This window comes from Acartia tonsa, chromosome 13 (assembly GCF_053477335.1).
Source record: "Acartia tonsa isolate MP-2025a chromosome 13, ASM5347733v1, whole genome shotgun sequence".
NCBI lineage: Eukaryota > Metazoa > Arthropoda > Copepoda > Calanoida > Acartiidae > Acartia > Acartia tonsa.
This window is the reverse complement of record NC_137272.1, coordinates 21,002,178-21,024,956: the sequence shown is the minus strand read 5'-3', so window position 1 is coordinate 21,024,956 and position 22,779 is coordinate 21,002,178. Positions and strand designations below refer to the sequence as shown.

At 38.8% G+C, this 22,779-nt stretch overlaps 61 non-coding genes across 61 annotated transcripts; 3 read left to right on the top strand and 58 right to left on the bottom strand.

Annotated features, from left to right (window-relative positions):
* Positions 1-21: 21 nt before the first annotated feature.
* On the bottom strand, positions 22-140 carry LOC145305002 (5S ribosomal RNA). The gene has a single exon (XR_013874438.1). It is a non-coding gene; the product is annotated as a 5S ribosomal RNA (ribosomal RNA).
* Positions 141-334: 194 nt separating this feature from the next.
* Positions 335-453, bottom strand: LOC145304798 (5S ribosomal RNA). The gene has a single exon (XR_013874241.1). It is a non-coding gene; the product is annotated as a 5S ribosomal RNA (ribosomal RNA).
* A 499-nt stretch (positions 454-952) lies between these two features.
* On the bottom strand, positions 953-1,071 carry LOC145304940 (5S ribosomal RNA). Its single transcript, XR_013874378.1, has one exon. It is a non-coding gene; the product is annotated as a 5S ribosomal RNA (ribosomal RNA).
* A 66-nt stretch (positions 1,072-1,137) lies between these two features.
* LOC145304797 (5S ribosomal RNA) lies at positions 1,138-1,256 on the bottom strand. The gene has a single exon (XR_013874240.1). It is a non-coding gene; the product is annotated as a 5S ribosomal RNA (ribosomal RNA).
* A 194-nt stretch (positions 1,257-1,450) lies between these two features.
* On the bottom strand, positions 1,451-1,569 carry LOC145304796 (5S ribosomal RNA). Its single transcript, XR_013874238.1, has one exon. It is a non-coding gene; the product is annotated as a 5S ribosomal RNA (ribosomal RNA).
* A 499-nt stretch (positions 1,570-2,068) lies between these two features.
* On the bottom strand, positions 2,069-2,187 carry LOC145304939 (5S ribosomal RNA). Its single transcript, XR_013874377.1, has one exon. It is a non-coding gene; the product is annotated as a 5S ribosomal RNA (ribosomal RNA).
* Positions 2,188-2,253: 66 nt separating this feature from the next.
* LOC145304981 (5S ribosomal RNA) lies at positions 2,254-2,372 on the bottom strand. Its single transcript, XR_013874419.1, has one exon. It is a non-coding gene; the product is annotated as a 5S ribosomal RNA (ribosomal RNA).
* Positions 2,373-2,566: 194 nt separating this feature from the next.
* LOC145304795 (5S ribosomal RNA) lies at positions 2,567-2,685 on the bottom strand. The gene has a single exon (XR_013874237.1). It is a non-coding gene; the product is annotated as a 5S ribosomal RNA (ribosomal RNA).
* A 499-nt stretch (positions 2,686-3,184) lies between these two features.
* LOC145304938 (5S ribosomal RNA) lies at positions 3,185-3,303 on the bottom strand. Its single transcript, XR_013874376.1, has one exon. It is a non-coding gene; the product is annotated as a 5S ribosomal RNA (ribosomal RNA).
* Positions 3,304-3,369: 66 nt separating this feature from the next.
* LOC145304794 (5S ribosomal RNA) lies at positions 3,370-3,488 on the bottom strand. Its single transcript, XR_013874236.1, has one exon. It is a non-coding gene; the product is annotated as a 5S ribosomal RNA (ribosomal RNA).
* Positions 3,489-3,579: 91 nt separating this feature from the next.
* Positions 3,580-3,651, bottom strand: TRNAD-GUC (transfer RNA aspartic acid (anticodon GUC)). The gene has a single exon. It is a non-coding gene; the product is annotated as a tRNA-Asp (tRNA).
* A 96-nt stretch (positions 3,652-3,747) lies between these two features.
* On the top strand, positions 3,748-3,819 carry TRNAW-CCA (transfer RNA tryptophan (anticodon CCA)). Its single transcript has one exon. It is a non-coding gene; the product is annotated as a tRNA-Trp (tRNA).
* Positions 3,820-4,537: 718 nt separating this feature from the next.
* LOC145305027 (5S ribosomal RNA) lies at positions 4,538-4,656 on the bottom strand. Its single transcript, XR_013874462.1, has one exon. It is a non-coding gene; the product is annotated as a 5S ribosomal RNA (ribosomal RNA).
* Positions 4,657-4,722: 66 nt separating this feature from the next.
* LOC145304792 (5S ribosomal RNA) lies at positions 4,723-4,841 on the bottom strand. The gene has a single exon (XR_013874234.1). It is a non-coding gene; the product is annotated as a 5S ribosomal RNA (ribosomal RNA).
* Positions 4,842-5,340: 499 nt separating this feature from the next.
* Positions 5,341-5,459, bottom strand: LOC145304937 (5S ribosomal RNA). The gene has a single exon (XR_013874375.1). It is a non-coding gene; the product is annotated as a 5S ribosomal RNA (ribosomal RNA).
* A 66-nt stretch (positions 5,460-5,525) lies between these two features.
* LOC145304791 (5S ribosomal RNA) lies at positions 5,526-5,644 on the bottom strand. The gene has a single exon (XR_013874233.1). It is a non-coding gene; the product is annotated as a 5S ribosomal RNA (ribosomal RNA).
* Positions 5,645-6,143: 499 nt separating this feature from the next.
* LOC145304936 (5S ribosomal RNA) lies at positions 6,144-6,262 on the bottom strand. Its single transcript, XR_013874374.1, has one exon. It is a non-coding gene; the product is annotated as a 5S ribosomal RNA (ribosomal RNA).
* A 66-nt stretch (positions 6,263-6,328) lies between these two features.
* On the bottom strand, positions 6,329-6,447 carry LOC145304790 (5S ribosomal RNA). Its single transcript, XR_013874232.1, has one exon. It is a non-coding gene; the product is annotated as a 5S ribosomal RNA (ribosomal RNA).
* Positions 6,448-6,641: 194 nt separating this feature from the next.
* On the bottom strand, positions 6,642-6,760 carry LOC145304789 (5S ribosomal RNA). The gene has a single exon (XR_013874231.1). It is a non-coding gene; the product is annotated as a 5S ribosomal RNA (ribosomal RNA).
* Positions 6,761-7,259: 499 nt separating this feature from the next.
* Positions 7,260-7,378, bottom strand: LOC145304869 (5S ribosomal RNA). The gene has a single exon (XR_013874311.1). It is a non-coding gene; the product is annotated as a 5S ribosomal RNA (ribosomal RNA).
* A 66-nt stretch (positions 7,379-7,444) lies between these two features.
* On the bottom strand, positions 7,445-7,563 carry LOC145304850 (5S ribosomal RNA). The gene has a single exon (XR_013874292.1). It is a non-coding gene; the product is annotated as a 5S ribosomal RNA (ribosomal RNA).
* A 194-nt stretch (positions 7,564-7,757) lies between these two features.
* Positions 7,758-7,876, bottom strand: LOC145304788 (5S ribosomal RNA). Its single transcript, XR_013874230.1, has one exon. It is a non-coding gene; the product is annotated as a 5S ribosomal RNA (ribosomal RNA).
* A 499-nt stretch (positions 7,877-8,375) lies between these two features.
* Positions 8,376-8,494, bottom strand: LOC145304935 (5S ribosomal RNA). Its single transcript, XR_013874373.1, has one exon. It is a non-coding gene; the product is annotated as a 5S ribosomal RNA (ribosomal RNA).
* A 66-nt stretch (positions 8,495-8,560) lies between these two features.
* LOC145305046 (5S ribosomal RNA) lies at positions 8,561-8,679 on the bottom strand. The gene has a single exon (XR_013874481.1). It is a non-coding gene; the product is annotated as a 5S ribosomal RNA (ribosomal RNA).
* A 194-nt stretch (positions 8,680-8,873) lies between these two features.
* Positions 8,874-8,992, bottom strand: LOC145304787 (5S ribosomal RNA). The gene has a single exon (XR_013874229.1). It is a non-coding gene; the product is annotated as a 5S ribosomal RNA (ribosomal RNA).
* A 499-nt stretch (positions 8,993-9,491) lies between these two features.
* On the bottom strand, positions 9,492-9,610 carry LOC145304998 (5S ribosomal RNA). Its single transcript, XR_013874435.1, has one exon. It is a non-coding gene; the product is annotated as a 5S ribosomal RNA (ribosomal RNA).
* Positions 9,611-9,676: 66 nt separating this feature from the next.
* LOC145304786 (5S ribosomal RNA) lies at positions 9,677-9,795 on the bottom strand. Its single transcript, XR_013874227.1, has one exon. It is a non-coding gene; the product is annotated as a 5S ribosomal RNA (ribosomal RNA).
* Positions 9,796-9,886: 91 nt separating this feature from the next.
* On the bottom strand, positions 9,887-9,958 carry TRNAD-GUC (transfer RNA aspartic acid (anticodon GUC)). The gene has a single exon. It is a non-coding gene; the product is annotated as a tRNA-Asp (tRNA).
* Positions 9,959-10,054: 96 nt separating this feature from the next.
* TRNAW-CCA (transfer RNA tryptophan (anticodon CCA)) lies at positions 10,055-10,126 on the top strand. The gene has a single exon. It is a non-coding gene; the product is annotated as a tRNA-Trp (tRNA).
* Positions 10,127-10,844: 718 nt separating this feature from the next.
* LOC145305026 (5S ribosomal RNA) lies at positions 10,845-10,963 on the bottom strand. The gene has a single exon (XR_013874461.1). It is a non-coding gene; the product is annotated as a 5S ribosomal RNA (ribosomal RNA).
* A 66-nt stretch (positions 10,964-11,029) lies between these two features.
* LOC145304785 (5S ribosomal RNA) lies at positions 11,030-11,148 on the bottom strand. The gene has a single exon (XR_013874226.1). It is a non-coding gene; the product is annotated as a 5S ribosomal RNA (ribosomal RNA).
* A 259-nt stretch (positions 11,149-11,407) lies between these two features.
* TRNAW-CCA (transfer RNA tryptophan (anticodon CCA)) lies at positions 11,408-11,479 on the top strand. Its single transcript has one exon. It is a non-coding gene; the product is annotated as a tRNA-Trp (tRNA).
* Positions 11,480-12,197: 718 nt separating this feature from the next.
* Positions 12,198-12,316, bottom strand: LOC145304934 (5S ribosomal RNA). Its single transcript, XR_013874372.1, has one exon. It is a non-coding gene; the product is annotated as a 5S ribosomal RNA (ribosomal RNA).
* A 66-nt stretch (positions 12,317-12,382) lies between these two features.
* Positions 12,383-12,501, bottom strand: LOC145304784 (5S ribosomal RNA). The gene has a single exon (XR_013874225.1). It is a non-coding gene; the product is annotated as a 5S ribosomal RNA (ribosomal RNA).
* A 499-nt stretch (positions 12,502-13,000) lies between these two features.
* On the bottom strand, positions 13,001-13,119 carry LOC145304933 (5S ribosomal RNA). The gene has a single exon (XR_013874371.1). It is a non-coding gene; the product is annotated as a 5S ribosomal RNA (ribosomal RNA).
* A 66-nt stretch (positions 13,120-13,185) lies between these two features.
* Positions 13,186-13,304, bottom strand: LOC145304863 (5S ribosomal RNA). Its single transcript, XR_013874305.1, has one exon. It is a non-coding gene; the product is annotated as a 5S ribosomal RNA (ribosomal RNA).
* Positions 13,305-13,498: 194 nt separating this feature from the next.
* Positions 13,499-13,617, bottom strand: LOC145304783 (5S ribosomal RNA). The gene has a single exon (XR_013874224.1). It is a non-coding gene; the product is annotated as a 5S ribosomal RNA (ribosomal RNA).
* A 499-nt stretch (positions 13,618-14,116) lies between these two features.
* LOC145304995 (5S ribosomal RNA) lies at positions 14,117-14,235 on the bottom strand. The gene has a single exon (XR_013874432.1). It is a non-coding gene; the product is annotated as a 5S ribosomal RNA (ribosomal RNA).
* A 66-nt stretch (positions 14,236-14,301) lies between these two features.
* LOC145304781 (5S ribosomal RNA) lies at positions 14,302-14,420 on the bottom strand. The gene has a single exon (XR_013874221.1). It is a non-coding gene; the product is annotated as a 5S ribosomal RNA (ribosomal RNA).
* Positions 14,421-14,614: 194 nt separating this feature from the next.
* LOC145304780 (5S ribosomal RNA) lies at positions 14,615-14,733 on the bottom strand. Its single transcript, XR_013874220.1, has one exon. It is a non-coding gene; the product is annotated as a 5S ribosomal RNA (ribosomal RNA).
* A 499-nt stretch (positions 14,734-15,232) lies between these two features.
* LOC145304931 (5S ribosomal RNA) lies at positions 15,233-15,351 on the bottom strand. Its single transcript, XR_013874369.1, has one exon. It is a non-coding gene; the product is annotated as a 5S ribosomal RNA (ribosomal RNA).
* Positions 15,352-15,417: 66 nt separating this feature from the next.
* LOC145304877 (5S ribosomal RNA) lies at positions 15,418-15,536 on the bottom strand. The gene has a single exon (XR_013874318.1). It is a non-coding gene; the product is annotated as a 5S ribosomal RNA (ribosomal RNA).
* Positions 15,537-15,730: 194 nt separating this feature from the next.
* On the bottom strand, positions 15,731-15,849 carry LOC145304987 (5S ribosomal RNA). Its single transcript, XR_013874424.1, has one exon. It is a non-coding gene; the product is annotated as a 5S ribosomal RNA (ribosomal RNA).
* Positions 15,850-16,348: 499 nt separating this feature from the next.
* On the bottom strand, positions 16,349-16,467 carry LOC145304868 (5S ribosomal RNA). The gene has a single exon (XR_013874309.1). It is a non-coding gene; the product is annotated as a 5S ribosomal RNA (ribosomal RNA).
* Positions 16,468-16,533: 66 nt separating this feature from the next.
* On the bottom strand, positions 16,534-16,652 carry LOC145304853 (5S ribosomal RNA). Its single transcript, XR_013874295.1, has one exon. It is a non-coding gene; the product is annotated as a 5S ribosomal RNA (ribosomal RNA).
* Positions 16,653-17,151: 499 nt separating this feature from the next.
* On the bottom strand, positions 17,152-17,270 carry LOC145304867 (5S ribosomal RNA). The gene has a single exon (XR_013874308.1). It is a non-coding gene; the product is annotated as a 5S ribosomal RNA (ribosomal RNA).
* Positions 17,271-17,336: 66 nt separating this feature from the next.
* LOC145304779 (5S ribosomal RNA) lies at positions 17,337-17,455 on the bottom strand. The gene has a single exon (XR_013874219.1). It is a non-coding gene; the product is annotated as a 5S ribosomal RNA (ribosomal RNA).
* Positions 17,456-17,649: 194 nt separating this feature from the next.
* Positions 17,650-17,768, bottom strand: LOC145304778 (5S ribosomal RNA). Its single transcript, XR_013874218.1, has one exon. It is a non-coding gene; the product is annotated as a 5S ribosomal RNA (ribosomal RNA).
* Positions 17,769-18,267: 499 nt separating this feature from the next.
* LOC145304994 (5S ribosomal RNA) lies at positions 18,268-18,386 on the bottom strand. Its single transcript, XR_013874431.1, has one exon. It is a non-coding gene; the product is annotated as a 5S ribosomal RNA (ribosomal RNA).
* Positions 18,387-18,452: 66 nt separating this feature from the next.
* LOC145304777 (5S ribosomal RNA) lies at positions 18,453-18,571 on the bottom strand. Its single transcript, XR_013874217.1, has one exon. It is a non-coding gene; the product is annotated as a 5S ribosomal RNA (ribosomal RNA).
* A 194-nt stretch (positions 18,572-18,765) lies between these two features.
* LOC145304776 (5S ribosomal RNA) lies at positions 18,766-18,884 on the bottom strand. The gene has a single exon (XR_013874215.1). It is a non-coding gene; the product is annotated as a 5S ribosomal RNA (ribosomal RNA).
* A 499-nt stretch (positions 18,885-19,383) lies between these two features.
* Positions 19,384-19,502, bottom strand: LOC145304930 (5S ribosomal RNA). The gene has a single exon (XR_013874368.1). It is a non-coding gene; the product is annotated as a 5S ribosomal RNA (ribosomal RNA).
* A 66-nt stretch (positions 19,503-19,568) lies between these two features.
* Positions 19,569-19,687, bottom strand: LOC145304876 (5S ribosomal RNA). The gene has a single exon (XR_013874317.1). It is a non-coding gene; the product is annotated as a 5S ribosomal RNA (ribosomal RNA).
* A 194-nt stretch (positions 19,688-19,881) lies between these two features.
* Positions 19,882-20,000, bottom strand: LOC145305006 (5S ribosomal RNA). The gene has a single exon (XR_013874442.1). It is a non-coding gene; the product is annotated as a 5S ribosomal RNA (ribosomal RNA).
* A 499-nt stretch (positions 20,001-20,499) lies between these two features.
* Positions 20,500-20,618, bottom strand: LOC145304866 (5S ribosomal RNA). Its single transcript, XR_013874307.1, has one exon. It is a non-coding gene; the product is annotated as a 5S ribosomal RNA (ribosomal RNA).
* Positions 20,619-20,684: 66 nt separating this feature from the next.
* Positions 20,685-20,803, bottom strand: LOC145304852 (5S ribosomal RNA). Its single transcript, XR_013874294.1, has one exon. It is a non-coding gene; the product is annotated as a 5S ribosomal RNA (ribosomal RNA).
* Positions 20,804-21,302: 499 nt separating this feature from the next.
* Positions 21,303-21,421, bottom strand: LOC145304865 (5S ribosomal RNA). Its single transcript, XR_013874306.1, has one exon. It is a non-coding gene; the product is annotated as a 5S ribosomal RNA (ribosomal RNA).
* Positions 21,422-21,487: 66 nt separating this feature from the next.
* On the bottom strand, positions 21,488-21,606 carry LOC145304775 (5S ribosomal RNA). Its single transcript, XR_013874214.1, has one exon. It is a non-coding gene; the product is annotated as a 5S ribosomal RNA (ribosomal RNA).
* A 194-nt stretch (positions 21,607-21,800) lies between these two features.
* Positions 21,801-21,919, bottom strand: LOC145304774 (5S ribosomal RNA). The gene has a single exon (XR_013874213.1). It is a non-coding gene; the product is annotated as a 5S ribosomal RNA (ribosomal RNA).
* A 499-nt stretch (positions 21,920-22,418) lies between these two features.
* Positions 22,419-22,537, bottom strand: LOC145304929 (5S ribosomal RNA). The gene has a single exon (XR_013874367.1). It is a non-coding gene; the product is annotated as a 5S ribosomal RNA (ribosomal RNA).
* A 66-nt stretch (positions 22,538-22,603) lies between these two features.
* Positions 22,604-22,722, bottom strand: LOC145304773 (5S ribosomal RNA). Its single transcript, XR_013874212.1, has one exon. It is a non-coding gene; the product is annotated as a 5S ribosomal RNA (ribosomal RNA).
* Positions 22,723-22,779: the final 57 nt, after the last annotated feature.

Sequence of the window (22,779 nt, the reverse complement as noted above, 5' to 3'; positions counted from 1 at the left end):
GCTAAGATTTGCAAAATTGTATGCCTACGACACCAAGTATTCCCAGGCTGTCACCCATCCAAGTACTAACTTGGCCCAATGTTGCTTAACTTCAGTGATCAGATGAGAACTGGTGCTTTCAACATGGTATGGCCGTAGACATGAACTGGCAAACCTTTTTTCTATCAAATTGTGCGAAGTTTAGGCTAAGATTGGTGAAGAATCAAACCGAACCTTCTGCTAAAATTTAAACTCCCCGACCGGGAATCGACCGGGTATGGCCGTAGACATGAATTGGCAAACTTATTTTCTAAAAAAATTGCCTAAGGTTTAGGCTAAGATTTGCAAAATTGTATGCCTACGACACCAAGTATTCCCAGGCGGTCACCCATCCAAGTACTAACTTGGCCCAATGTTGCTTAACTTCAGTGATCAGACGAGAACTGGTGCTTTCAACATGGTATGGCCGTAGACATGAACTGGCAAACCTTTTTTCTATCAAATTGTGTGAAGTTTAGGCTAAGATTGGTGAAGAATCAAACCGTATGGATGAGAACCGGTTCCTATCCACCAGATTCGAATGAATACGAGAATAATTTTTAAAGTTTTCTGTTGTGTTAATTTAGAGAACGACATCCAGGTGTTAAATATTGAACTACAAACAATACAAATTATTATCAACCCTTATATAATTTTATTTAGTTGTTGCAGTTGTATTGTGTGACAATGGAGAAGTAATAAGGGCTTTCTTTAGCCCTAAAAGACAATTTCTATGTAAACGTTGGTTCACTATACACACCTGTTAGTGAAGTGAATCAAGCAAAGTAAGCTTGGTCAGTTTAGACAATCATATACCGCATTTGTAGCCATCCTGTTGATAAGCAATTTGGCAGCTTGATTGGCCACAAGTGGGAATACAAAAATATAAGGCATTTGGTTGGAATAAATGGGTTTATAGTGATGGAAAATTGTAAGCTTACAACACCAAGTATTCCCAGGTGGTCACCCATCCAAGTACTAACTTGGCCCAATGTTGCTTAACTTCAGTGATCAGACGAGAACTGGTGCTTTCAACATGGTATGGCCGTAGACATGAATTGGCAAACTTATTTTCTAAAAAAATTGCCTAAGGTTTAGGCTAAGATTTGCAAAATTGTATGCCTACGACACCAAGTATTCCCAGGCGGTCACCCATCCAAGTACTAACTTGGCCCAATGTTGCTTAACTTCAGTGATCAGACGAGAACTGGTGCTTTCAACATGGTATGGCCGTAGACATGAACTGGCAAACCTTTTTTCTATCAAATTGTGCGAAGTTTAGGCTAAGATTGGTGAAGAATCAAACCGAACCTTCTGCTAAAATTTAAACTCCCCGACCGGGAATCGACCGGGTATGGCCGTAGACATGAATTGGCAAACTTATTTTCTAAAAAAATTGCCTAAGGTTTAGGCTAAGATTTGCAAAATTGTATGCCTACGACACCAAGTATTCCCAGGCGGTCACCCATCCAAGTACTAACTTGGCCCAATGTTGCTTAACTTCAGTGATCAGACGAGAACTGGTGCTTTCAACATGGTATGGCCGTAGACATGAACTGGCAAACCTTTTTTCTATCAAATTGTGTGAAGTTTAGGCTAAGATTGGTGAAGAATCAAACCGTATGGATGAGAACCGGTTCCTATCCACCGGATTCGAATGAATACGAGAATAATTTTTAAAGTTTTCTGTTGTGTTAATTTAGAGAACGACATCCAGGTGTTAAATATTGAACTTCAAACAATACAAATTATTATCAACCCTTATATAATTTTATTTAGTTGTTGCAGTTGTATTGTGTGACAATGGAGAAGTAATAAGGGCTTTCTTTAGCCCTAAAAGACAATTTCTATGTAAACGTTGGTTCACTATACACACCTGTTAGTGAAGTGAATCAAGCAAAGTAAGCTTGGTCAGTTTAGACAATCATATACTGCATTTGTAGCCATCCTGTTGATAAGCAATTTGGCAGCTTGATTGGCCACAAGTGGGAATACAAAAATATAAGGCATTTGGTTGGAATAAATGGGTTTATAGTGATGGAAAATTGTAAGCTTACAACACCAAGTATTCCCAGGTGGTCACCCATCCAAGTACTAACTTGGCCCAATGTTGCTTAACTTCAGTGATCAGACGAGAACTGGTGCTTTCAACATGGTATGGCCGTAGACATGAATTAGCAAACTTATTTTCTAAAAAAATTGCCTAAGGTTTAGGCTAAGATTTGCAAAATTGTATGCTTACGACACCAAGTATTCCCAGGCGGTCACCCATCCAAGTACTAACTTGGCCCAATGTTGCTTAACTTCAGTGATCAGACGAGAACTGGTGCTTTCAACATGGTATGGCCGTAGACATGAACTGGCAAACCTTTTTTCTATCAAATTGTGCGAAGTTTAGGCTAAGATTGGTGAAGAATCAAACCGAACCTTCTGCTAAAATTTAAACTCCCCGACCGGGAATCGACCGGGTATGGCCGTAGACATGAATTGGCAAACTTATTTTCTAAAAAAATTGCCTAAGGTTTAGGCTAAGATTTGCAAAATTGTATGCCTACGACACCAAGTATTCCCAGGCGGTCACCCATCCAAGTACTAACTTGGCCCAATGTTGCTTAACTTCAGTGATCAGACGAGAACTGGTGCTTTCAACATGGTATGGCCGTAGACATGAACTGGCAAACCTTTTTTCTATCAAATTGTGTGAAGTTTAGGCTAAGATTGGTGAAGAATCAAACCGTATGGATGAGAACCGGTTCCTATCCACCGGATTCGAATGAATACGAGAATAATTTTTAAAGTTTTCTGTTGTGTTAATTTAGAGAACGACATCCAGGTGTTAAATATTGAACTACAAACAATACAAATTATTATCAACCCTTATATAATTTTATTTAGTTGTTGCAGTTGTATTGTGTGACAATGGAGAAGTAATAAGGGCTTTCTTTAGCCCTAAAAGACAATTTCTATGTAAACGTTGGTTCACTATACACACCTGTTAGTGAAGTGAATCAAGCAAAGTAAGCTTGGTCAGTTTAGACAATCATATACCGCATTTGTAGCCATCCTGTTGATAAGCAATTTGGCAGCTTGATTGGCCACAAGTGGGAATACAAAAATATAAGGCATTTGGTTGGAATAAATGGGTTTATAGTGATGGAAAATTGTAAGCTTACAACACCAAGTATTCCCAGGTGGTCACCCATCCAAGTACTAACTTGGCCCAATGTTGCTTAACTTCAGTGATCAGACGAGAACTGGTGCTTTCAACATGGTATGGCCGTAGACATGAATTGGCAAACTTATTTTCTAAAAAAATTGCCTAAGGTTTAGGCTAAGATTTGCAAAATTGTATGCCTACGACACCAAGTATTCCCAGGCGGTCACCCATCCAAGTACTAACTTGGCCCAATGTTGCTTAACTTCAGTGATCAGACGAGAACTGGTGCTTTCAACATGGTATGGCCGTAGACATGAACTGGCAAACCTTTTTTCTATCAAATTGTGCGAAGTTTAGGCTAAGATTGGTGAAGAATCAAACCGAACCTTCTGCTAAAATTTAAACTCCCCGACCGGGAATCGAACCCGGGCCTTCCACGTGACAGGCGGAGATCCTCACCACTAGACTATCGAGGATGTAGGACTTGAGGAACACAGTTGTCTAACTTATTGTCCTAAAATTGTGTTTCCCCATTGTAAGACAAAGGTTAGGCATAATCTAGAACAGCACTTGACTCTGTGGCGCAACGGTAGCGTGTCTGACTCCAGATCAGAAGGCTGCGTGTTCAAATCACGTCAGGGTCAGCTTGCTTTTACATTTTCTATGATTAAAAAATCATTTAGCAGTGATTGTAGCACTTCTTTTGATGGGCAGATCATGGACATACTCACTTATCGCAGCTAGCTCCTCTTGGCGTGATCACATGTCCAATTTCATGAAGGAATAGTTATTTCTCGCATCGTATTATAAACGGCTTTCCGCGGATATAGAAAGTACAAATATAAGATTAAAACTGGTTTTAATCTTATGATTGTACATTTCTATATTCGTAGAAAGCTGGATATAATACGATGCTAGACATAGTTTTTTGCGTATGGATGAGAACTGGTTCCTATCCACCGGATTCGAATGAATACGAGAATAATTTTTAAAGTTTTCTGTTGTGTTAATTTAGAGAACGACATCCAGGTGTTAAATATTGAACTACAAACAATACAAATTATTATCAACCCTTATATAATTTTATTTAGTTGTTGCAGTTGTATTGTGTGACAATGGAGAAGTAATAAGGGCTTTCTTTAGCCCTAAAAGACAATTTCTATGTAAACGTTGGTTCACTATACACACCTGTTGGTGAAGTGAATCAAGCAAAGTAAGCTTGGTCAGTTTAGCCAATCATATACCGCATTTGTAGCCATCCTGTTGATAAGCAATTTGGCAGCTTGATTGGCCACAAGTGGGAATACAAAAATATAAGGCATTTGGTTGGAATAAATGGGTTTATAGTGATGGAAAATTGTAAGCTTACAACACCAAGTATTCCCAGGTGGTCACCCATCCAAGTACTAACTTGGCCCAATGTTGCTTAACTTCAGTGATCAGACAAGAACTGGTGCTTTCAACATGGTATGGCCGTAGACATGAATTGGCAAACTTATTTTCTAAAAAAATTGCCTAAGGTTTAGGCTAAGATTTGCAAAATTGTATGCCTACGACACCAAGTATTCCCAGGCGGTCACCCATCCAAGTACTAACTTGGCCCAATGTTGCTTAACTTCAGTGATCAGACGAGAACTGGTGCTTTCAACATGGTATGGCCGTAGACATGAACTGGCAAACCTTTTTTCTATCAAATTGTGTGAAGTTTAGGCTAAGATTGGTGAAGAATCAAACCGTATGGATGAGAACCGGTTCCTATCCACCGGATTCGAATGAATACGAGAATAATTTTTAAAGTTTTCTGTTGTGTTAATTTAGAGAACGACATCCAGGTGTTAAATATTGAACTACAAACAATACAAATTATTATCAACCCTTATATAATTTTATTTAGTTGTTGCAGTTGTATTGTGTGACAATGGAGAAGTAATAAGGGCTTTCTTTAGCCCTAAAAGACAATTTCTATGTAAACGTTGGTTCACTATACACACCTGTTAGTGAAGTGAATCAAGCAAAGTAAGCTTGGTCAGTTTAGACAATCATATACCGCATTTGTAGCCATCCTGTTGATAAGCAATTTGGCAGCTTGATTGGCCACAAGTGGGAATACAAAAATATAAGGCATTTGGTTGGAATAAATGGGTTTATAGTGATGGAAAATTGTAAGCTTACAACACCAAGTATTCCCAGGTGGTCACCCATCCAAGTACTAACTTGGCCCAATGTTGCTTAACTTCAGTGATCAGACGAGAACTGGTGCTTTCAACATGGTATGGCCGTAGACATGAATTGGCAAACTTATTTTCTAAAAAAATTGCCTAAGGTTTAGGCTAAGATTTGCAAAATTGTATGCCTACGACACCAAGTATTCCCAGGCGGTCACCCATCCAAGTACTAACTTGGCCCAATGTTGCTTAACTTCAGTGATCAGACGAGAACTGGTGCTTTCAACATGGTATGGCCGTAGACATGAACTGGCAAACCTTTTTTCTATCAAATTGTGTGAAGTTTAGGCTAAGATTGGTGAAGAATCAAACCGTATGGATGAGAACCAGTTCCTATCCACCGGATTCGAATGAATACGAGAATAATTTTTAAAGTTTTCTGTTGTGTTAATTTAGAGAACGACATCCAGGTGTTAAATATTGAACTACAAACAATACAAATTATTATCAACCCTTATATAATTTTATTTAGTTGTTGCAGTTGTATTGTGTGACAATGGAGAAGTAATAAGGGCTTTCTTTAGCCCTAAAAGACAATTTCTATGTAAACGTTGGTTCACTATACACACCTGTTAGTGAAGTGAATCAAGCAAAGTAAGCTTGGTCAGTTTAGACAATCATATACCGCATTTGTAGCCATCCTGTTGATAAGCAATTTGGCAGCTTGATTGGCCACAAGTGGGAATACAAAAATATAAGGCATTTGGTTGGAATAAATGGGTTTATAGTGATGGAAAATTGTAAGCTTACAACACCAAGTATTCCCAGGTGGTCACCCATCCAAGTACTAACTTGGCCCAATGTTGCTTAACTTCAGTGATCAGACGAGAACTGGTGCTTTCAACATGGTATGGCCGTAGACATGAATTGGCAAACTTATTTTCTAAAAAAATTGCCTAAGGTTTAGGCTAAGATTTGCAAAATTGTATGCCTACGACACCAAGTATTCCCAGGCGGTCACCCATCCAAGTACTAACTTGGCCCAATGTTGCTTAACTTCAGTGATCAGACGAGAACTGGTGCTTTCAACATGGTATGGCCGTAGACATGAACTGGCAAACCTTTTTTCTATCAAATTGTGCGAAGTTTAGGCTAAGATTGGTGAAGAATCAAACCGAACCTTCTGCTAAAATTTAAACTCCCCGACCGGGAATCGACCGGGTATGGCCGTAGACATGAATTGGCAAACTTATTTTCTAAAAAAATTGCCTAAGGTTTAGGCTAAGATTTGCAAAATTGTATGCCTACGACACCAAGTATTCCCAGGCGGTCACCCATCCAAGTACTAACTTGGCCCAATGTTGCTTAACTTCAGTGATCAGACGAGAACTGGTGCTTTCAACATGGTATGGCCGTAGACATGAACTGGCAAACCTTTTTTCTATCAAATTGTGTGAAGTTTAGGCTAAGATTGGTGAAGAATCAAACCGTATGGATGAGAACCGGTTCCTATCCACCGGATTCGAATGAATACGAGAATAATTTTTAAAGTTTTCTGTTGTGTTAATTTAGAGAACGACATCCAGGTGTTAAATATTGAACTACAAACAATACAAATAATTATCAACCCTTATATAATTTTATTTAGTTGTTGCAGTTGTATTGTGTGACAATGGAGAAGTAATAAGGGCTTTCTTTAGCCCTAAAAGACAATTTCTATGTAAACGTTGGTTCACTATACACACCTGTTAGTGAAGTGAATCAAGCAAAGTAAGCTTGGTCAGTTTAGACAATCATATACCGCATTTGTAGCCATCCTGTTGATAAGCAATTTGGCAGCTTGATTGGCCACAAGTGGGAATACAAAAATATAAGGCATTTGGTTGGAATAAATGGGTTTATAGTGATGGAAAATTGTAAGCTTACAACACCAAGTATTCCCAGGTGGTCACCCATCCAAGTACTAACTTGGCCCAATGTTGCTTAACTTCAGTGATCAGATGAGAACTGGTGCTTTCAACATGGTATGGCCGTAGACATGAATTGGCAAACTTATTTTCTAAAAAAATTGCCTAAGGTTTAGGCTAAGATTTGCAAAATTGTATGCCTACAACACCAAGTATTCCCAGGCGGTCACCCATCCAAGTACTAACTTGGCCCAATGTTGCTTAACTTCAGTGATCAGACGAGAACTGGTGCTTTCAACATGGTATGGCCGTAGACATGAACTGGCAAACCTTTTTTCTATCAAATTGTGCGAAGTTTAGGCTAAGATTGGTGAAGAATCAAACCGAACCTTCTGCTAAAATTTAAACTCCCCGACCGGGAATCGACCGGGTATGGCCGTAGACATGAATTGGCAAACTTATTTTCTAAAAAAATTGCCTAAGGTTTAGGCTAAGATTTGCAAAATTGTATGCCTACGACACCAAGTATTCCCAGGCGGTCACCCATCCAAGTACTAACTTGGCCCAATGTTGCTTAACTTCAGTGATCAGACGAGAACTGGTGCTTTCAACATGGTATGGCCGTAGACATGAACTGGCAAACCTTTTTTCTATCAAATTGTGTGAAGTTTAGGCTAAGATTGGTGAAGAATCAAACCGTATGGATGAGAACCGGTTCCTATCCACCGGATTCGAATGAATACGAGAATAATTTTTAAAGTTTTCTGTTGTGTTAATTTAGAGAACGACATCCAGGTGTTAAATATTGAACTACAAACAATACAAATTATTATCAACCCTTATATAATTTTATTTAGTTGTTGCAGTTGTATTGTGTGACAATGGAGAAGTAATAAGGGCTTTCTTTAGCCCTAAAAGACAATTTCTATGTAAACGTTGGTTCACTATACACACCTGTTAGTGAAGTGAATCAAGCAAAGTAAGCTTGGTCAGTTTAGACAATCATATACCGCATTTGTAGCCATCCTGTTGATAAGCAATTTGGCAGCTTGATTGGCCACAAGTGGGAATACAAAAATATAAGGCATTTGGTTGGAATAAATGGGTTTATAGTGATGGAAAATTGTAAGCTTACAACACCAAGTATTCCCAGGTGGTCACCCATCCAAGTACTAACTTGGCCCAATGTTGCTTAACTTCAGTGATCAGACGAGAACTGGTGCTTTCAACATGGTATGGCCGTAGACATGAATTGGCAAACTTATTTTCTAATAAAATAGCCTAAGGTTTAGGCTAAGATTTGCAAAATTGTATGCCTACGACACCAAGTATTCCCAGGAGGTCACCCATCCAAGTACTAACTTGGCCCAATGTTGCTTAACTTCAGTGATCAGACGAGAACTGGTGCTTTCAACATGGTATGGCCGTAGACATGAACTGGCAAACCTTTTTTCTATCAAATTGTGCGAAGTTTAGGCTAAGATTGGTGAAGAATCAAACCGAACCTTCTGCTAAAATTTAAACTCCCCGACCGGGAATCGACCGGGTATGGCCGTAGACATGAATTGGCAAACTTATTTTCTAAAAAAATTGCCTAAGGTTTAGGCTAAGATTTGCAAAATTGTATGCCTACGACACCAAGTATTCCCAGGCGGTCACCCATCCAAGTACTAACTTGGCCCAATGTTGCTTAACTTCAGTGATCAGACGAGAACTGGTGCTTTCAACATGGTATGGCCGTAGACATGAACTTGCAAACCTTTTTTCTATCAAATTGTGTGAAGTTTAGGCTAAGATTGGTGAAGAATCAAACCGTATGGATGAGAACCGGTTCCTATCCACCGGATTCGAATGAATACGAGAATAATTTTTAAAGTTTACTGTTGTGTTAATTTAGAGAACGACATCCAGGTGTTAAATATTGAACTACAAACAATACAAATTATTATCAACCCTTATATAATTTTATTTAGTTGTTGCAGTTGTATTGTGTGACAATGGAGAAGTAATAAGGGCTTTCTTTAGCCCTAAAAGACAATTTCTATGTAAACGTTGGTTCACTATACACAACTGTTAGTGAAGTGAATCAAGCAAAGTAAGCTTGGTCAGTTTAGACAATCATATACCGCATTTGTAGCCATCCTGTTGATAAGCAATTTGGCAGCTTGATTGGCCACAAGTGGGAATACAAAAATATAAGGCATTTGGTTGGAATAAATGGGTTTATAGTGATGGAAAATTGTAAGCTTACAACACCAAGTATTCCCAGGTGGTCACCCATCCAAGTACTAACCTGGCCCAATGTTGCTTAACTTCAGTGATCAGACGAGAACTGGTGCTTTCAACATGGTATGGCCGTAGACATGAATTGGCAAACTTATTTTCTAAAAAAATTGCCTAAGGTTTAGGCTAAGATTTGCAAAATTGTATGCCTACGACACCAAGTATTCCCAGGCGGTCACCCATCCAAGTACTAACTTGGCCCAATGTTGCTTAACTTCAGTGATCAGACGAGAACTGGTGCTTTCAACATGGTATGGCCGTAGACATGAACTGGCAAACCTTTTTTCTATCAAATTGTGCGAAGTTTAGGCTAAGATTGGTGAAGAATCAAACCGAACCTTCTGCTAAAATTTAAACTCCCCGACCGGGAATCGAACCCGGGCCTTCCACGTGACAGGCGGAGATCCTCACCACTAGACTATCGAGGATGTAGGACTTGAGGAACACAGTTGTCTAACTTATTGTCCTAAAATTGTGTTTCCCCATTGTAAGACAAAGCTTAGGCATAATCTAGAACAGCACTTGACTCTGTGGCGCAATGGTAGCGCGTCTGACTCCAGATCAGAAGGCTGCGTGTTCAAATCACGTCAGGGTCAGCTTGCTTTTACATTTTCTATGATTAAAAAATCATTTAGCAGTGATTGTAGCACTTCTTTTGATGGGCAGATCATGGACATACTCACTTATCGCAGCTAGCTCCTCTTGGCGTGATCACTTGTCCAATTTCATGAAGGAATAGTTATTTCTCGCATCGTATTATAAACGGCTTTCCGCGGATATAGAAAGTACAAATATAAGATTAAAACTGGTTTTAATCTTATGATTGTACATTTCTATATTCGTAGAAAGCTGGATATAATACGATGCTAGACATAGTTTTTTGCGTATGGATGAGAACTGGTTCCTATCCACCGGATTCGAATGAATACGAGAATAATTTTTAAAGTTTTCTGTTGTGTTAATTTAGAGAACGACATCCAGGTGTTAAATATTGAACTACAAACAATACAAATTATTATCAACCCTTATATAATTTTATTTAGTTGTTGCAGTTGTATTGTGTGACAATGGAGAAGTAATAAGGGCTTTCTTTAGCCCTAAAAGACAATTTCTATGTAAACGTTGGTTCACTATACACACCTGTTGGTGAAGTGAATCAAGCAAAGTAAGCTTGGTCAGTTTAGCCAATCATATACCGCATTTGTAGCCATCCTGTTGATAAGCAATTTGGCAGCTTGATTGGCCACAAGTGGGAATACAAAAATATAAGGCATTTGGTTGGAATAAATGGGTTTATAGTGATGGAAAATTGTAAGCTTACAACACCAAGTATTCCCAGGTGGTCACCCATCCAAGTACTAACTTGGCCCAATGTTGCTTAACTTCAGTGATCAGACAAGAACTGGTGCTTTCAACATGGTATGGCCGTAGACATGAATTGGCAAACTTATTTTCTAAAATAATTGCCTAAGGTTTAGGCTAAGATTTGCAAAATTGTATGCCTACGACACCAAGTATTCCCAGGCGGTCACCCATCCAAGTACTAACTTGGCCCAATGTTGCTTAACTTCAGTGATCAGACGAGAACTGGTGCTTTCAACATGGTATGGCCGTAGACATGAACTGGCAAACCTTTTTTCTATCAAATTGTGTGAAGTTTAGGCTAAGATTGGTGAAGAATCAAACCGAACCTTCTGCTAAAATTTAAACTCCCCGACCGGGAATCGAACCCAGGCCTTCCACGTGACAGGCGGAGATCCTCACCACTAGACTATCAAGGATGTAGGACTTGAGGAACACAGTTGTCTATCTTATTGTCCTAAAATTGTGTTTCCCCATTGTAAGACAAAGGTTAGGCATAATCTAGAACAGCACTTGACTCTGTGGCGCAACGGTAGCGCGTCTGACTCCAGATCAGAAGGCTGCGTGTTCAAATCACGTCAGGGTCAGCTTGCTTTTACATTTTCTATGATTAAAAAATCATTTAGCAGTGATTGTAGCACTTCTTTTGATGGGCAGATCATGGACATACTCACTTATCGCAGCTAGCTCCTCTTGGCGTGATCACTTGTCCAATTTCATGAAGGAATAGTTATTTCTCGCATCGTATTATAAACGGCTTTCCGCGGATATAGAAAGTACAAATATAAGATTAAAACTGGTTTTAATCTTATGATTGTACATTTCTATATTCGTAGAAAGCTGGATATAATACGATGCTAGACATAGTTTTTTGCGTATGGATGAGAACCGGTTCCTATCCACCGGATTCGAATGAATACGAGAATAATTTTTAAAGTTTTCTGTTGTGTTAATTTAGAGAACGACATCCAGGTGTTAAATATTGAACTACAAACAATACAAATTATTATCAACCCTTATATAATTTTATTTAGTTGTTGCAGTTGTATTGTGTGACAATGGAGAAGTAATAAGGGCTTTCTTTAGCCCTAAAAGACAATTTCTATGTAAACGTTGGTTCACTATACACACCTGTTAGTGAAGTGAATCAAGCAAAGTAAGCTTGGTCAGTTTAGACAATCATATACCGCATTTGTAGCCATCCTGTTGATAAGCAATTTGGCAGCTTGATTGGCCACAAGTGGGAATACAAAAATATAAGGCATTTGGTTGGAATAAATGGGTTTATAGTGATGGAAAATTGTAAGCTTACAACACCAAGTATTCCCAGGTGGTCACCCATCCAAGTACTAACTTGGCCCAATGTTGCTTAACTTCAGTGATCAGACGAGAACTGGTGCTTTCAACATGGTATGGCCGTAGACATGAATTGGCAAACTTATTTTCTAAAAAAATTGCCTAAGGTTTAGGCTAAGATTTGCAAAATTGTATGCCTACGACACCAAGTATTCCCAGGCGGTCACCCATCCAAGTACTAACTTGGCCCAATGTTGCTTAACTTCAGTGATCAGACGAGAACTGGTGCTTTCAACATGGTATGGCCGTAGACATGAACTGGCAAACCTTTTTTCTATCAAATTGTGTGAAGTTTAGGCTAAGATTGGTGAAGAATCAAACCGTATGGATGAGAACCAGTTCCTATCCACCGGATTCGAATGAATACGAGAATAATTTTTAAAGTTTTCTGTTGTGTTAATTTAGAGAACGACATCCAGGTGTTAAATATTGAACTACAAACAATACAAATTATTATCAACCCTTATATAATTTTATTTAGTTGTTGCAGTTGTATTGTGTGACAATGGAGAAGTAATAAGGGCTTTCTTTAGCCCTAAAAGACAATTTCTATGTAAACGTTGGTTCACTATACACACCTGTTAGTGAAGTGAATCAAGCAAAGTAAGCTTGGTCAGTTTAGACAATCATATACCGCATTTGTAGCCATCCTGTTGATAAGCAATTTGGCAGCTTGATTGGCCACAAGTGGGAATACAAAAATATAAGGCATTTGGTTGGAATAAATGGGTTTATAGTGATGGAAAATTGTAAGCTTACAACACCAAGTATTCCCAGGTGGTCACCCATCCAAGTACTAACTTGGCCCAATGTTGCTTAACTTCAGTGATCAGACGAGAACTGGTGCTTTCAACATGGTATGGCCGTAGACATGAATTGGCAAACTTATTTTCTAAAAAAATTGCCTAAGGTTTAGGCTAAGATTTGCAAAATTGTATGCCTACGACACCAAGTATTCCCAGGCGGTCACCCATCCAAGTACTAACTTGGCCCATTGTTGCTTAACTTCAGTGATCAGACGAGAACTGGTGCTTTCAACATGGTATGGCCGTAGACATGAACTGGCAAACCTTTTTTCTATCAAATTGTGCGTAGTTTAGGCTAAGATTGGTGAAGAATCAAACCGAACCTTCTGCTAAAATTTAAACTCCCCGACCGGGAATCGACCGGGTATGGCCGTAGACATGAATTGGCAAACTTATTTTCTAAAAAAATTGCCTAAGGTTTAGGCTAAGATTTGCAAAATTGTATGCCTACGACACCAAGTATTCCCAGGCGGTCACCCATCCAAGTACTAACTTGGCCCAATGTTGCTTAACTTCAGTGATCAGACGAGAACTGGTGCTTTCAACATGGTATGGCCGTAGACATGAACTGGCAAACCTTTTTTCTATCAAATTGTGTGAAGTTTAGGCTAAGATTGGTGAAGAATCAAACCGTATGGATGAGAACCGGTTCCTATCCACCGGATTCGAATGAATACGAGAATAATTTTTAAAGTTTTCTGTTGTGTTAATTTAGAGAACGACATCCAGGTGTTAAATATTGAACTACAAACAATACAAATTATTATCAACCCTTATATAATTTTATTTAGTTGTTGCAGTTGTATTGTGTGACAATGGAGAAGTAATAAGGGCTTTCTTTAGCCCTAAAAGACAATTTCTATGTAAACATTGGTTCACTATACACACCTGTTAGTGAAGTGAATCAAGCAAAGTAAGCTTGGTCAGTTTAGACAATCATATACCGCATTTGTAGCCATCCTGTTGATAAGCAATTTGGCAGCTTGATTGGCCACAAGTGGGAATACAAAAATATAAGGCATTTGGTTGGAATAAATGGGTTTATAGTGATGGAAAATTGTAAGCTTACAACACCAAGTATTCCCAGGTGGTCACCCATCCAAATACTAACTTGGCCCAATGTTGCTTAACTTCAGTGATCAGATGAGAACTGGTGCTTTCAACATGGTATGGCCGTAGACATGAATTGGCAAACTTATTTTCTAAAAAAATTGCCTAAGGTTTAGGCTAAGATTTGCAAAATTGTATGCCTACGACACCAAGTATTCCCAGGCGGTCACCCATCCAAGTACTAACTTGGCCCAATGTTGCTTAACTTCAGTGATCAGACGAGAACTGGTGCTTTCAACATGGTATGGCCGTAGACATGAACTGGCAAACCTTTTTTCTATCAAATTGTGCGAAGTTTAGGCTAAGATTGGTGAAGAATCAAACCGAACCTTCTGCTAAAATTTAAACTCCCCGACCGGGAATCGACCGGGTATGGCCGTAGACATGAATTGGCAAACTTATTTTCTAAAAAAATTGCCTAAGGTTTAGGCTAAGATTTGCAAAATTGTATGCCTACGACACCAAGTATTCCCAGGCGGTCACCCATCCAAGTACTAACTTGGCCCAATGTTGCTTAACTTCAGTGATCAGACGAGAACTGGTGCTTTCAACATGGTATGGCCGTAGACATGAACTGGCAAACCTTTTTTCTATCAAATTGTGTGAAGTTTAGGCTAAGATTGGTGAAGAATCAAACCGTATGGATGAGAACCGGTTCCTATCCACCAGATTCGAATGAATACGAGAATAATTTTTAAAGTTTTCTGTTGTGTTAATTTAGAGAACGACATCCAGGTGTTAAATATTGAACTTCAAACAATACAAATTATTATCAACCCTTATATAATTTTATTTAGTTGTTGCAGTTGTATTGTGTGACAATGGAGAAGTAATAAGGGCTTTCTTTAGCCCTAAAAGACAATTTCTATGTAAACGTTGGTTCACTATACACACCTGTTAGTGAAGTGAATCAAGCAAAGTAAGCTTGGTCAGTTTAGACAATCATATACCGCATTTGTAGCCATCCTGTTGATAAGCAATTTGGCAGCTTGATTGGCCACAAGTGGGAATACAAAAATATAAGGCATTTGGTTGGAATAAATGGGTTTATAGTGATGGAAAATAGTAAGCTTACAACACCAAGTATTCCCAGGTGGTCACCCATCCAAGTACTAACTTGGCCCAATGTTGCTTAACTTCAGTGATCAGACGAGAACTGGTGCTTTCAACATGGTATGGCCGTAGACATGAATTGGCAAACTTATTTTCTAAAAAAATTGCCTAAGGTTTAGGCTAAGATTTGCAAAATTGTATGCCTACGACACCAAGTATTCCCAGGCGGTCACCCATCCAAGTACTAACTTGGCCCAATGTTGCTTAACTTCAGTGATCAGACGAGAACTGGTGCTTTCAACATGGAATGGCCGTAGACATGAACTGGCAAACCTTTTTTCTATCAAATTGTGCGAAGTTTAGGCTAAGATTGGTGAAGAATCAAACCGAACCTTCTGCTAAAATTTAAACTCCCCGACCGGGAATCGACCGGGTATGGCCGTAGACATGAATTGGCAAACTTATTTTCTAAAAAAATTGCCTAAGGTTTAGGCTAAGATTTGCAAAATTGTATGCCTACGACACCAAGTATTCCCAGGCGGTCACCCATCCAAGTACTAACTTGGCCCAATGTTGCTTAACTTTAGTGATCAGACGAGAACTGGTGCTTTCAACATGGTATGACCGTAGACATGAACTGGCAAACCTTTTTTCTATCAAATTGTGTGAAGTTTAGGCTAAGATTGGTGAAGAATCAAACCGTATGGATGAGAACTGGTTCCTATCCACCGGATTCGAATGAATACGAGAATAATTTTTAAAGTTTTCTGTTGTGTTAATTTAGAGAACGACATCCAGGTGTTAAATATTGAACTACAAACAATACAAATTTTTATCAACCCTTATATAATTTTATTTAGTTGTTGCAGTTGTATTGTGTGACAATGGAGAAGTAATAAGGGCTTTCTTTAGCCCTAAAAGACAATTTCTATGTAAACGTTGGTTCACTATACACACCTGTTAGTGAAGTGAATCAAGCAAAGTAAGCTTGGTCAGTTTAGACAATCATATACCGCATTTGTAGCCATCCTGTTGATAAGCAATTTGGCAGCTTGATTGGCCACAAGTGGGAATACAAAAATATAAGGCATTTGGTTGGAATAAATGGGTTTATAGTGATGGAAAATTGTAAGCTTACAACACCAAGTATTCCCAGGTGGTCACCCATCCAAGTACTAACTTGGCCCAATGTTGCTTAACTTCAGTGATCAGATGAGAACTGGTGCTTTCAACATGGTATGGCCGTAGACATGAATTGGCAAACTTATTTTCTAAAAAAATTGCCTAAGGTTTAGGCTAAGATTTGCAAAATTGTATGCCTACGACACCAAGTATTCCCAGGCGGTCACCCATCCAAGTACTAACTTGGCCCAATGTTGCTTAACTTCAGTGATCAGACGAGAACTGGTGCTTTCAACATGGTATGACCGTAGACATGAACTGGCAAACCTTTTTTCTATCAAATTGTGTGAAGTTTAGGCTAAGATTGGTGAAGAATCAAACCGTATGGATGAGAACTGGTTCCTATCCACCGGATTCGAATGAATACGAGAATAATTTTTAAAGTTTTCTGTTGTGTTAATTTAGAGAACGACATCCAGGTGTTAAATATTGAACTACAAACAATACAAATTTTTATCAACCCTTATATAATTTTATTTAGTTGTTGCAGTTGTATTGTGTGACAATGGAGAAGTAATAAGGGCTTTCTTTAGCCCTAAAAGACAATTTCTATGTAAACGTTGGTTCACTATACACACCTGTTAGTGAAGTGAATCAAGCAAAGTAAGCTTGGTCAGTTTAGACAATCATATACCGCATTTGTAGCCATCCTGTTGATAAGCAATTTGGCAGCTTGATTGGCCACAAGTGGGAATACAAAAATATAAGGCATTTGGTTGGAATAAATGGGTTTATAGTGATGGAAAATTGTAAGCTTACAACACCAAGTATTCCCAGGTGGTCACCCATCCAAGTACTAACTTGGCCCAATGTTGCTTAACTTCAGTGATCAGATGAGAACTGGTGCTTTCAACATGGTATGGCCGTAGACATGAATTGGCAAACTTATTTTCTAAAAAAATTGCCTAAGGTTTAGGCTAAGATTTGCAAAATTGTATGCCTACGACACCAAGTATTCCCAGGCGGTCACCCATCCAAGTACTAACTTGGCCCAATGTTGCTTAACTTCAGTGATCAGACGAGAACTGGTGCTTTCAACATGGTATGGCCGTAGACATGAACTGGCAAACCTTTTTTCTATCAAATTGTGCGAAGTTTAGGCTAAGATTGGTGAAGAATCAAACCGAACCTTCTGCTAAAATTTAAACTCCCCGACCGGGAATCGACCGGGTATGGCCGTAGACATGAATTGGCAAACTTATTTTCTAAAAAAATTGCCTAAGGTTTAGGCTAAGATTTGCAAAATTGTATGCCTACGACACCAAGTATTCCCAGGCGGTCACCCATCCAAGTACTAACTTGGCCCAATGTTGCTTAACTTCAGTGATCAGACGAGAACTGGTGCTTTCAACATGGTATGGCCGTAGACATGAACTGGCAAACCTTTTTTCTATCAAATTGTGTGAAGTTTAGGCTAAGATTGGTGAAGAATCAAACCGTATGGATGAGAACCGGTTCCTATCCACCGGATTCGAATGAATACGAGAATAATTTTTAAAGTTTTCTGTTGTGTTAATTTAGAGAACGACATCCAGGTGTTAAATATTGAACTACAAACAATACAAATTATTATCAACCCTTATATAATTTTATTTAGTTGTTGCAGTTGTATTGTGTGACTATGGAGAAGTAATAAGGGCTTTCTTTAGCCCTAAAAGACAATTTCTATGTAAACATTGGTTCACTATACACACCTGTTAGTGAAGTGAATCAAGCAAAGTAAGCTTGGTCAGTTTAGACAATCATATACCGCATTTGTAGCCATCCTGTTGATAAGCAATTTGGCAGCTTGATTGGCCACAAGTGGGAATACAAAAATATAAGGCATTTGGTTGGAATAAATGGGTTTATAGTGATGGAAAATTGTAAGCTTACAACACCAAGTATTCCCAGGTGGTCACCCATCCAAATACTAACTTGGCCCAATGTTGCTTAACTTCAGTGATCAGATGAGAACTGGTGCTTTCAACATGGTATGGCCGTAGACATGAATTGGCAAACTTATTTTCTAAAAAAATTGCCTAAGGTTTAGGCTAAGATTTGCAAAATTGTATGCCTACGACACCAAGTATTCCCAGGCGGTCACCCATCCAAGTACTAACTTGGCCCAATGTTGCTTAACTTCAGTGATCAGACGAGAACTGGTGCTTTCAACATGGTATGGCCGTAGACATGAACTGGCAAACCTTTTTTCTATCAAATTGTGCGAAGTTTAGGCTAAGATTGGTGAAGAATCAAACCGAACCTTCTGCTAAAATTTAAACTCCCCGACCGGGAATCGACCGGGTATGGCCGTAGACATGAATTGGCAAACTTATTTTCTAAAAAAATTGCCTAAGGTTTAGGCTAAGATTTGCAAAATTGTATGCCTACGACACCAAGTATTCCCAGGCGGTCACCCATCCAAGTACTAACTTGGCCCAATGTTGCTTAACTTCAGTGATCAGACGAGAACTGGTGCTTTCAACATGGTATGGCCGTAGACATGAACTGGCAAACCTTTTTTCTATCAAATTGTGTGAAGTTTAGGCTAAGATTGGTGAAGAATCAAACCGTATGGATGAGAACCGGTTCCTATCCACCAGATTCGAATGAATACGAGAATAATTTTTAAAGTTTTCTGTTGTGTTAATTTAGAGAACGACATCCAGGTGTTAAATATTGAACTTCAAACAATACAAATTATTATCAACCCTTATATAATTTTATTTAGTTGTTGCAGTTGTATTGTGTGACAATGGAGAAGTAATAAGGGCTTTCTTTAGCCCTAAAAGACAATTTCTATGTAAACGTTGGTTCACTATACACACCTGTTAGTGAAGTGAATCAAGCAAAGTAAGCTTGGTCAGTTTAGACAATCATATACCGCATTTGTAGCCATCCTGTTGATAAGCAATTTGGCAGCTTGATTGGCCACAAGTGGGAATACAAAAATATAAGGCATTTGGTTGGAATAAATGGGTTTATAGTGATGGAAAATAGTAAGCTTACAACACCAAGTATTCCCAGGTGGTCACCCATCCAAGTACTAACTTGGCCCAATGTTGCTTAACTTCAGTGATCAGACGAGAACTGGTGCTTTCAACATGGTATGGCCGTAGACATGAATTGGCAAACTTATTTTCTAAAAAAATTGCCTAAGGTTTAGGCTAAGATTTGCAAAATTGTATGCCTACGACACCAAGTATTCCCAGGCGGTCACCCATCCAAGTACTAACTTGGCCCAATGTTGCTTAACTTCAGTGATCAGACGAGAACTGGTGCTTTCAACATGGAATGGCCGTAGACATGAACTGGCAAACCTTTTTTCTATCAAATTGTGCGAAGTTTAGGCTAAGATTGGTGAAGAATCAAACCGAACCTTCTGCTAAAATTTAAACTCCCCGACCGGGAATCGACCGGGTATGGCCGTAGACATGAATTGGCAAACTTATTTTCTAAAAAAATTGCCTAAGGTTTAGGCTAAGATTTGCAAAATTGTATGCCTACGACACCAAGTATTCCCAGGCGGTCACCCATCCAAGTACTAACTTGGCCCAATGTTGCTTAACTTTAGTGATCAGACGAGAACTGGTGCTTTCAACATGGTATGACCATAGACATGAACTGGCAAACCTTTTTTCTATCAAATTGTGTGAAGTTTAGGCTAAGATTGGTGAAGAATCAAACCGTATGGATGAGAACTGGTTCCTATCCACCGGATTCGAATGAATACGAGAATAATTTTTAAAGTTTTCTGTTGTGTTAATTTAGAGAACGACATCCAGGTGTTAAATATTGAACTACAAACAATACAAATTTTTATCAACCCTTATATAATTTTATTTAGTTGTTGCAGTTGTATTGTGTGACAATGGAGAAGTAATAAGGGCTTTCTTTAGCCCTAAAAGACAATTTCTATGTAAACGTTGGTTCACTATACACACCTGTTAGTGAAGTGAATCAAGCAAAGTAAGCTTGGTCAGTTTAGACAATCATATACCGCATTTGTAGCCATCCTGTTGATAAGCAATTTGGCAGCTTGATTGGCCACAAGTGGGAATACAAAAATATAAGGCATTTGGTTGGAATAAATGGGTTTATAGTGATGGAAAATTGTAAGCTTACAACACCAAGTATTCCCAGGTGGTCACCCATCCAAGTACTAACTTGGCCCAATGTTGCTTAACTTCAGTGATCAGATGAGAACTGGTGCTTTCAACATGGTATGGCCGTAGACATGAATTGGCAAACTTATTTTCTAAAAAAATTGCCTAAGGTTTAGGCTAAGATTTGCAAAATTGTATGCCTACGACACCAAGTATTCCCAGGCGGTCACCCATCCAAGTACTAACTTGGCCCAATGTTGCTTAACTTCAGTGATCAGACGAGAACTGGTGCTTTCAACATGGTATGACCGTAGACATGAACTGGCAAACCTTTTTTCTATCAAATTGTGTGAAGTTTAGGCTAAGATTGGTGAAGAATCAAACCGTATGGATGAGAACTGGTTCCTATCCACCGGATTCGAATGAATACGAGAATAATTTTTAAAGTTTTCTGTTGTGTTAATTTAGAGAACGACATCCAGGTGTTAAATATTGAACTACAAACAATACAAATTTTTATCAACCCTTATATAATTTTATTTAGTTGTTGCAGTTGTATTGTGTGACAATGGAGAAGTAATAAGGGCTTTCTTTAGCCCTAAAAGACAATTTCTATGTAAACGTTGGTTCACTATACACACCTGTTAGTGAAGTGAATCAAGCAAAGTAAGCTTGGTCAGTTTAGACAATCATATACCGCATTTGTAGCCATCCTGTTGATAAGCAATTTGGCAGCTTGATTGGCCACAAGTGGGAATACAAAAATATAAGGCATTTGGTTGGAATAAATGGGTTTATAGTGATGGAAAATTGTAAGCTTACAACACCAAGTATTCCCAGGTGGTCACCCATCCAAGTACTAACTTGGCCCAATGTTGCTTAACTTCAGTGATCAGATGAGAACTGGTGCTTTCAACATGGTATGGCCGTAGACATGAATTGGCAAACTTATTTTCTAAAAAAATTGCCTAAGGTTTAGGCTAAGATTTGCAAAATTGTATGCCTACGACACCAAGTATTCCCAGGCGGTCACCCATCCAAGTACTAACTTGGCCCAATGTTGCTTAACTTCAGTGATCAGACGAGAACTGGTGCTTTCAACATGGTATGGCCGTAGACATGAACTGGCAAACCTTTTTTCTATCAAATTGTGCGAAGTTTAGGCTAAGATTGGTGAAGAATCAAACCGAACCTTCTGCTAAAATTTAAACTCCCCGACCGGGAATCGACCGGGTATGGCCGTAGACATGAATTGGCAAACTTATTTTCTAAAAAAATTGCCTAAGGTTTAGGCTAAGATTTGCAAAATTGTATGCCTACGACACCAAGTATTCCCAGGCGGTCACCCATCCAAGTACTAACTTGGCCCAATGTTGCTTAACTTCAGTGATCAGACGAGAACTGGTGCTTTCAACATGGTATGGCCGTAGACATGAACTGGCAAACCTTTTTTCTATCAAATTGTGTGAAGTTTAGGCTAAGATTGGTGAAGAATCAAACCATATGGATGAGAACCGGTTCCTATCCACCGGATTCGAATGAATACGAGAATAATTTTTAAAGTTTTCTGTTGTGTTAATTTAGAGAACGACATCCAGGTGTTAAATATTGAACTACAAACAATACAAATTATTATCAACCCTTATATAATTTTATTTAGTTGTTGCAGTTGTATTGTGTGACAATGGAGAAGTAATAAGGGCTTTCTTTAGCCCTAAAAGACAATTTCTATGTAAACGTTGGTTCACTATACACACCTGTTAGTGAAGTGAATCAAGCAAAGTAAGCTTGGTCAGTTTAGACAATCATATACCGCATTTGTAGCCATCCTGTTGATAAGCAATTTGGCAGCTTGATTGGCCACAAGTGGGAATACAAAAATATAAGGCATTTGGTTGGAATAAATGGGTTTATAGTGATGGAAAATTGTAAGCTTACAACACCAAGTATTCCCAGGTGGTCACCCATCCAAGTACTAACTTGGCCCAATGTTGCTTAACTTCAGTGATCAGACGAGAACTGGTGCTTTCAACATGGTATGGCCGTAGACATGAATTGGCAAACTTATTTTCTAAAAAAATTGCCTAAGGTTTAGGCTAAGATTTGCAAAATTGTATGCCTACGACACCAAGTATTCCCAGGCGGTCACCCATCCAAGTACTAACTTGGCCCAATGTTGCTTAACTTCAGTGATCAGACGAGAACTGGTGCTTTCAACATGGTATGGCCGTAGACATGAACTGGCAAACCTTTTTTCTATCAAATTGTGTGAAGTTTAGGCTAAGATTGGTG